Source organism: Chrysochloris asiatica, unplaced genomic scaffold (genome assembly GCF_000296735.1).
Source record: "Chrysochloris asiatica unplaced genomic scaffold, ChrAsi1.0 scaffold00045, whole genome shotgun sequence".
Classification (NCBI taxonomy): domain Eukaryota; kingdom Metazoa; phylum Chordata; class Mammalia; order Afrosoricida; family Chrysochloridae; genus Chrysochloris; species Chrysochloris asiatica.
Window position 1 is genome coordinate 17,616,399 of NW_006408563.1, and position 7,558 is coordinate 17,623,956.

General features: G+C 39.1%; 1 pseudogene; it reads right to left on the reverse strand.

The window, feature by feature from the left end:
• Window positions 1–498: 498 nt before the first annotated feature.
• On the reverse strand, window positions 499–1,835 carry LOC102814956 (annotated as a pseudogene).
• Between the last annotated feature and the right edge of the window lie 5,723 nt (window positions 1,836–7,558).

Sequence of the window (7,558 nt, forward strand, 5' to 3'; positions counted from 1 at the left end):
TTTTCAGAGGATCTCTAAATTCAGGTGGGATAAATTCAAGGTCATATTTTGTATGCATAGGAGACACTCAAAAATACCATGGCTTGGGGCAGGTGCACTGCATGAATAATTTCTTTTTGAAAGATCATCACCAGGCTGGTGCCTATAAATTGGAGGTTAAAGATATCCCAACTATCTAAAATTTCCAACATTTTGTGTTTTTTGTTGTTATTAAGTTCTGTTGAGTTGGTTCTGAATCATAGTGACTTTGTATAGGGTTTCTGAGGAGTAGCTGATGGATTTGAACCACTGACACTGCAGTCGAGTGTGCATCCTACAGCACCATACTAGGACTTCTGCCACACCACTTGATAATCCTTGGTATTATTCACCAATCCTCCCCTCCCTCATGCAGCAGCTTCTCACAAAGCTCACAAATGTAAAAGGTTATGGAGATTGGCAAGTATCAAATCTTTAGTTTAGAGATCATTCTGAAGGAATCTTCTCAACCCTATAGTCTCAGGAGCTCAGGAACCCAAATCCTGAGGTCAGACAACTGGCTGTTGCACAAAGCTGTGGGAGCTGGAGAAACAGATTCTCATTGTCCTTCAGTTTCACATAGTACTGCTGCAACTTATGAGGTGTCAACCTCATCTCATCATCCATGAAGATCTCCACTGGGTCTTGCATAAACTTTCAGCAGACTGGATGGATGTCTTCGCTCAAGGTACCACTGAACATTATGACCTGATTCTCATGGGGGTCCATGTGAAAAATTTTCTGGACTCTTGGCACATGTCAAGCTGTTCAAGGCTCTTATCACACTCATCCAAAATAAAGTGCTTAATGTGTTTGAGGTTCAGGCTCTTATATCAAGCCAGGGCCAGGATATGGCCAGGAGTCCCCATGGCAATATGCAGACAATTTTTCTTTAGCAACTCTTCATCCTTCTTAATAGGTAGGCCACCAAAAAAACCTGTGATCCTGACATTGGACATATATTTATTTATTTATTTCTTTTCTTAAATGTTTTATTGTGAATTATGTGATAGTTTACATGTGAGAACATTAGTTTTACATTCATTCTATCGTATATCATCTCATTGCCATGGTTATAATCCCCTCCATGCAATCCTTCTCCCGTACCCCCCAGGTCTTCAGCACACAGTCGCTCTGCCTCTCTGGATCTAAAGTCTCCAGCTGCTCCATCGCTCCACGTCATCATCTCTGGCTCCATTTCAGGCATCACTGCTTCTCTGGGTAGGGTCCTGCTCTCTGCTCTTCTCCCTTAATGTCCTAGGGACCTCCGCTCCTAGACTGAAAAGTTAATCACTCCCCTCCTTGCTATAAAATGTCTACCTTTGCGTTTCTGACCCTGACAATCAGTTCTGATAACAATTATTCACTATTGTTTCACAAGAGACCCGTCTGCATTTCATTGTATCAGTGGGAATATATTTAGAGAAGCATTCATACTCCTTGCTGATCTGGAAAGCCAACTCCCGAGTCTGACACATCACCAGCATAGACACCCGCCCAGTAACTGGCTCCAGCTGTTGCAGTGTGGCCAGCACAAACAAGGCTGTCTTTCTCACGCCAAACTTGGCCTGGCACAGGACATCCTTTCCCAGAATGGCCTAAGGGATGCACTCATGCTGGACTTCTGATGGATGCTCAAAACCACAGTCAACAATGGCATGGAGCAACTCTGGTTTGAGCAGGAAGTCACAAAAGCCAGAGTTGTGGCTGGAAACATCCTTGTTGGCATGATCCTCAGCCTCATCTCCTCCAGCTGCTGTCTTCACTTCGTCATCTTCATTATCCAAGAGCTCATTGTCCACCTCATTTTCTGCCATAACTGAGCCTGTAAAGGGAGAAGGGGAAGGGTCTCTGGATGGGTTCATGAAGAATAAGTTAAATTAAAGGGGAGTAGTGGGGCTTAGGAAACAGGAGAGGAAAAGGAGGTCAGAATTAATGAGTCAGATGCAAGATCTAGAGCAACACAGAGCTTTTCCAAAATAGTCCTATAACTTAGAGTCACATCATGCCCAGAAAAGAAACTAAGCTATGGTTGTTGTTGTTAAGTGCCTTCAAGTAAGTTCCGACCCATAACGACCCTGTATAGGGTTTCCGAGGAGCGACTGGTGAGCTTGAACCACCAACCTTGCAGTTCAAATGGCTTTGCAGTCTGGCTCATTAACCCACAGCACCATGGTTTGTTGTTAGGTGCCATCGAGTCGGTACCGACTCATAGCAACCTTATGCACAACAGAATGAAACACTGCCCAATCCTGGGCCAACTCACTACTGTTGCCACACTTGAGTCCATTGATGCTGCCACTTGGCCAATCCATATTGTTGGCGGTCTTCCTCTTTTTCTCTGACCCTCCACCTTACCAAACATGATATCCTTCTCTAGAGACTGGTCTCTCCTGACAATGTATCTGAAGTATGAGAGATGAAGTTCGGCCATCTTGGCCTCCAAGGAGAACTCTGGCTGCACTTCTTCCAACACAGATCTGTTGGTTCTTTTGGCAGCCCATGGCACTTTCAATATTCTCCTCCAACACCATAATTCAAAAGCATCAATTCTTCCTTGTTCACTGTTCAGCTTTCGCATACATATGAGGTTATTGAAAATACCATGGCTTGGGTCAGGCATACCTTAGTCCTCAAGCTGACATCTTTGCTTTTCAACACTTTAAAAAAAGGTCTTGTGCAGCAGATTTGCCTAATGCAATATGCCGTTTGATTTCTTGACTGCTGCTTCCGTGAATGTTGATGGTTGATCCAAGAAGAATGAAGTCCTTGACAACTTCAATCTTTTCTCCATTGATAAGAATGTTGTTTATTGGTCCAGTGTTGAGGATTTTTGTTTTCTTTACATCGAGATGCAATCCACGCTGAAGGCTGTGCTCTTTGTGCCATCATCATTGTTGTTGTCAGGGGCCATCAAACCCTTAGTTCCACCATAATCTGTACTCTTTACAGTTGTTGTTGTTGTTTTTAAGTGCTCTTGAATTGGTTATGACCCAATGATCCTATAAAGAGTTAACAAAGAACAACTGGTGTGTTTGAACTTCCAACCTGGTGTTTGGTAGTCCAGTACTTATCCTACAGTGCTACACCAGGACACTTTAATCCTTACTTCTAAATTGCACCTTAATTCTGCCTCAGTAACAACTCTCTTCAAAATGGATCCATAATCACAGGCATAGACACAGGATTTTCAATACACAGAATGGAGAAATTTGGCTACAAGGGCTATAATATATAATTAGCTGCCCTGCATGCACCTTAGTCCTCAAAGGGACATCATTGCTCTTTAACACTATAAAGAAGTGCAACAGATGTTCCCAATGTAATATGTCATTTGATTTCTTGATGCTGCTTCTGTGAATGTTGATTGTCTATCCAACTTAAATAATCTTTGACAACTTCAATATTTTCCTCTTTTATCATGATGTTTATTTGTCCAGTTATGATCATTTTTGTTTTCTTTACCTTGAGGTATAATCCATATGGATCTTTATCTTGAATGCTTCAAATCCCTTTTGCTTTCAGCAGGCAAGGTTATATCATTTACATATCAAAAATTGTTAATGAGCTTTCCTCCAACCCTAATGCTGTGTTCTTCATCAGATAGTCCAGTTCCTCAGATTATTTGCTCAACATTCAGATATAATAAATGTGGTAAAAGGATACAATGCTGGCACAAAACACTCCTGAATTTAAATTACTCACTATCCCCTTGTTTTGTTCAAACAACTGCCTTTTGCTCTAAGTACAGTGTCCCCATGAGCACAATTTGGTGTTCAGGAATTGCCATTCTTCAAAATATTGAGGATTTGATAACAATTTGTAATTTCAGTTAATTTTTTCATCTGCTGTATTGGTAGGGTAGATGATAAAGTTGCAATATTGTATAGCTGGCCAGTTCTAAGTAGGGAAGTCTCTGAACACTTTCTCAAGTAGTGTGATGAATCTTTTGCTCTGAGATAGAATCAAATCCTCTTTGGGAACAGGAATTTCCTTTGGTTTTTGGCTGTACTTAAAGTTGGAGCTCTGGTGGTGCACTGGGATAAGCATTGGGTTCTAACAACAAAGTTGGCGCTTTAAAATCACCAGTTGTATCGTGGGAAAGATGAGAATGGCTGCTTCCATAAAGATTTACAGAATAGATAGGCTCCCTGTGAGTCAGAATGGATTGCACTAGTTGTTTTGTTTTTTGATTGTAGTAGGTGTGTTTGTTTGTTTGTTTTTGTCAAAGCTGAGCAGGGATTTTATCCTGGTCAGAATCATATGAAGCTCTATGGCTCATAGAGCAAGCCCCAAGCAACCAGGTCATTGCTTGGAACTTCAGAAATGATCTCCTCTCAGTGATTTTAGACAACTTTGGAAGACTGCTTCTGTCTCCTGTTTGAAGTGTCCTGTCTGCCTAATATTGCCTTATCATTATATTGTTAGTTATGAATATGATTTGGGTAAAAGTGGTTACATTGTCCTGACTTCAGTCCTACCTTCTTTGGAATTCTGTTGTGAATAAATGGATCCTGACACTTGCTTTCTTCTCTTCTCATAATCAATACTCATTTGCTCCTTCATATCAGTTTTCCAAATGAATTACTTTTAGGTGAGTCCTTCAGACAGCTTCTCATATAACACATTTTATAAAATCTCAACTCTGCTAGGATATATTTGGTTGACAGACTATGGTATGGGTTTTTCACTATTCTAAATTGTATCATGAGGGAGTTTCCTTCTCCATTTTGATTCTCTTCATTCATTTTTGGAGATTTCAGTAAGGTAGTCATGTTTTTATATTGGTCTATTTTGATTTTAAATAGCAAGCTAAATTATTTTTCATCCTTCTCCTGATTCATCAAGTTATTAATAATTGCTTATTAAAAAATAAACTAATTTAATTTTTTTCCAGTTTGGGATCCAGTTTTCCAAGTAATGTAAAATATAAAAAATGTCAGATTGACAATCTTTCTCTCATGTCCCACTCCAGAAAGAACACAATGTTTACTAGAAAGCCATTCTTTTATTTAATGAGAATGGAGTAATGAACTAGAATACAGTAAAGGAGTGCGTCTTTTTAATGACTATCTCACTTATCAACAAGAGACACACACAGCCCCCTTAGCGCTTAGCCCCTAGTCCCTCCTACCCCACCCACCCCTGATTCTGGAGCATTATAAATCCACTTGATTGAGAAATTTCTAAGTGAGTTAAGATTTACCATATATAATATGCTTTTCTCATGTCATTTGGAAAAGACAGAATGAAGTCATTTCCAGTGACTGCATCATAAATAATATAGTTGATGTTGTTATGTGCCGTGAAGTCGGTTCCGACTCATAGCGACCCTGTACAGGGTTTCCGAGGCTGTAAATCTTTACGGGAGCAGAAAGCCTCATCTTTCCCCCGCGGAACAGCTGGTAGTTTCAAACTGCTGACCCTGAGGATAGCAGCCCAATTCGTAACCACTACACTACCAGAGCTCCTTAAATAATATAGTACCTAGATTGATATTTTAAATTTTAGACTGCTTGCGTATTTGCAACCTGTTTATAAAATTTATAATCGTCTTCTAAGGAGAAAAAGAAAAACACTCTAAAGTTATTAATGCTTTTTCAGAAATATAAATGTCAGGTATTTATTTTAGTCTTATATCCTTCATAAGAGTTAGGTCATACACAAATTTTCCTAGGATCCAGAAATACAGCTCAGGTGAGTTCTAAATATCCAATGCAAAGTGTTTTGATTTGTATGCCTGCAGGATAGTGCACTGGATCCAAGGTTGGTTTGAATTGTAAGGTCGATGATTCAAATCCACCAGCCAGTCCTCAAAAACCATAAACCAGGGTTATTATGCATCAGAACGGACTCAATGGCACTTAACAACAACAATAATTACTAATAGACCATACACTGATAATTTTCCTGACTTCAAACACTGTTTCTTTAGTATAAATGCAGTCACTACAGTAACTTTACAATTAAGTTCCCTTGGAACCTTATGGATAATTAATTTCACTCAACTCTGTCTTCTTTGGCTGTTATCCAAAATATATTGATTTTCTTACAAAATTTAACATTGGACTGACCTGTCCTTCATCTCTTTCTGGCCTATCCTCTTGCTACTGACTCCTTTTATTACTTTCCCACTTTGACCTGTGGAACTGTGTGTCCTAATAAACATATGCCTTTGAATCTGGCTCATACATTTAATTCAGAAAATCACTGTCTTATACAAGTTTCTTACCTTGATTCTCTCTTCTTCTGTTCTTGTTATAGTCTCTGTCCCTAGTGAATGTTGTTGTTGTTAATTTCCATCAAGTCGATTCTGACCCATAGTGACCCTGTATAGAATTTCCAAGGAGCAGCTGGTGAGCTTGAATCATTGACCTTGCTGTTCAATCGACTTTGCAGTCTGATGCATTAGCCCACAGCACCATACCAGGACTCTAAATATTCAATTTTAAGTATTTTACAGCCTTAAGATAATAAAATAGCCTCTCTAGTTACAAATCTCAATGGGCCATATAATAATTCTCACATTCTAGGACTCCTGGTTTGACATTGTAAGATGAGCATTGGACTGCAAACCCAACAGCTGCTCCTCAGAAACTCTATACAGGGTCACTATGAGTAGGAACCAACTCAACGACACTTAACAACAACAACAACAACATGTTGTGTTCCATGATTATTTTATTTCCTCTTATTCTCCTATTTTACATGGACTCTATTAAAACCAATCACTTTCTTTAGAGAAGCTACTTCTTCCTGCCATTGTGTATTTCTAACATGGTTTCTCCACACAATTCCACATAATTCTGCAATTTTTTTTTTTTACTTTTGCTGTCTTATCATTATTTAAGATTTAGCTAAAATTATACCTTCTCCAAGAAGCTTTCTCAGTTATAACCAATTTGAACCAAACATTCTTTCCAAAGTACGTTTATTATGCTTTGTTCTGTTGTACACACTGTATCTTGTATCATAGTTGATATGCATTTGTTTTCAACCTGGCTGCAAGATGGTAAGAACAGGGACTCTACTAAGTCATGTTTGAACCCTTGGAATCATAATTCAGAGCTTGGGTCACAGCAGGTGTCTTAGGCAAGGATGCTTTGCTGTCAGGGAACAGAAAAACATTGAAAAGCACTCAAGAAGGTTATTATAAGGACAACTAGTGATATCTTACAGAAATCTAAATACAGGCACTGCTGCATGTATAAAACTTGGGAACTGGAATTGGGAAGACATTGGAAACTAAGAATTTTACTTTTATCTCTCACTCTTCCTCAGGGAATGAAGAGAGTCTCTCATTTCCATCTCATGTTCTGTCAGAATAGCTTCCATTAAATCTGATGGAACAATGCCCACTCTCTTTTTGAATGCACTGTATATGACCTTATATCTTTCAACTTTAATCACTATCTAGCAGCTTCCTCTTTAGACTCTTGGTTTAAATTTCCAAAAAGGGATTTTTGTAGTTGATACTTTTGAGCCAAACTCTGGTTTATTTTAGATTAATATGCAGACTATTGGCTACTCCTCAGTCAGG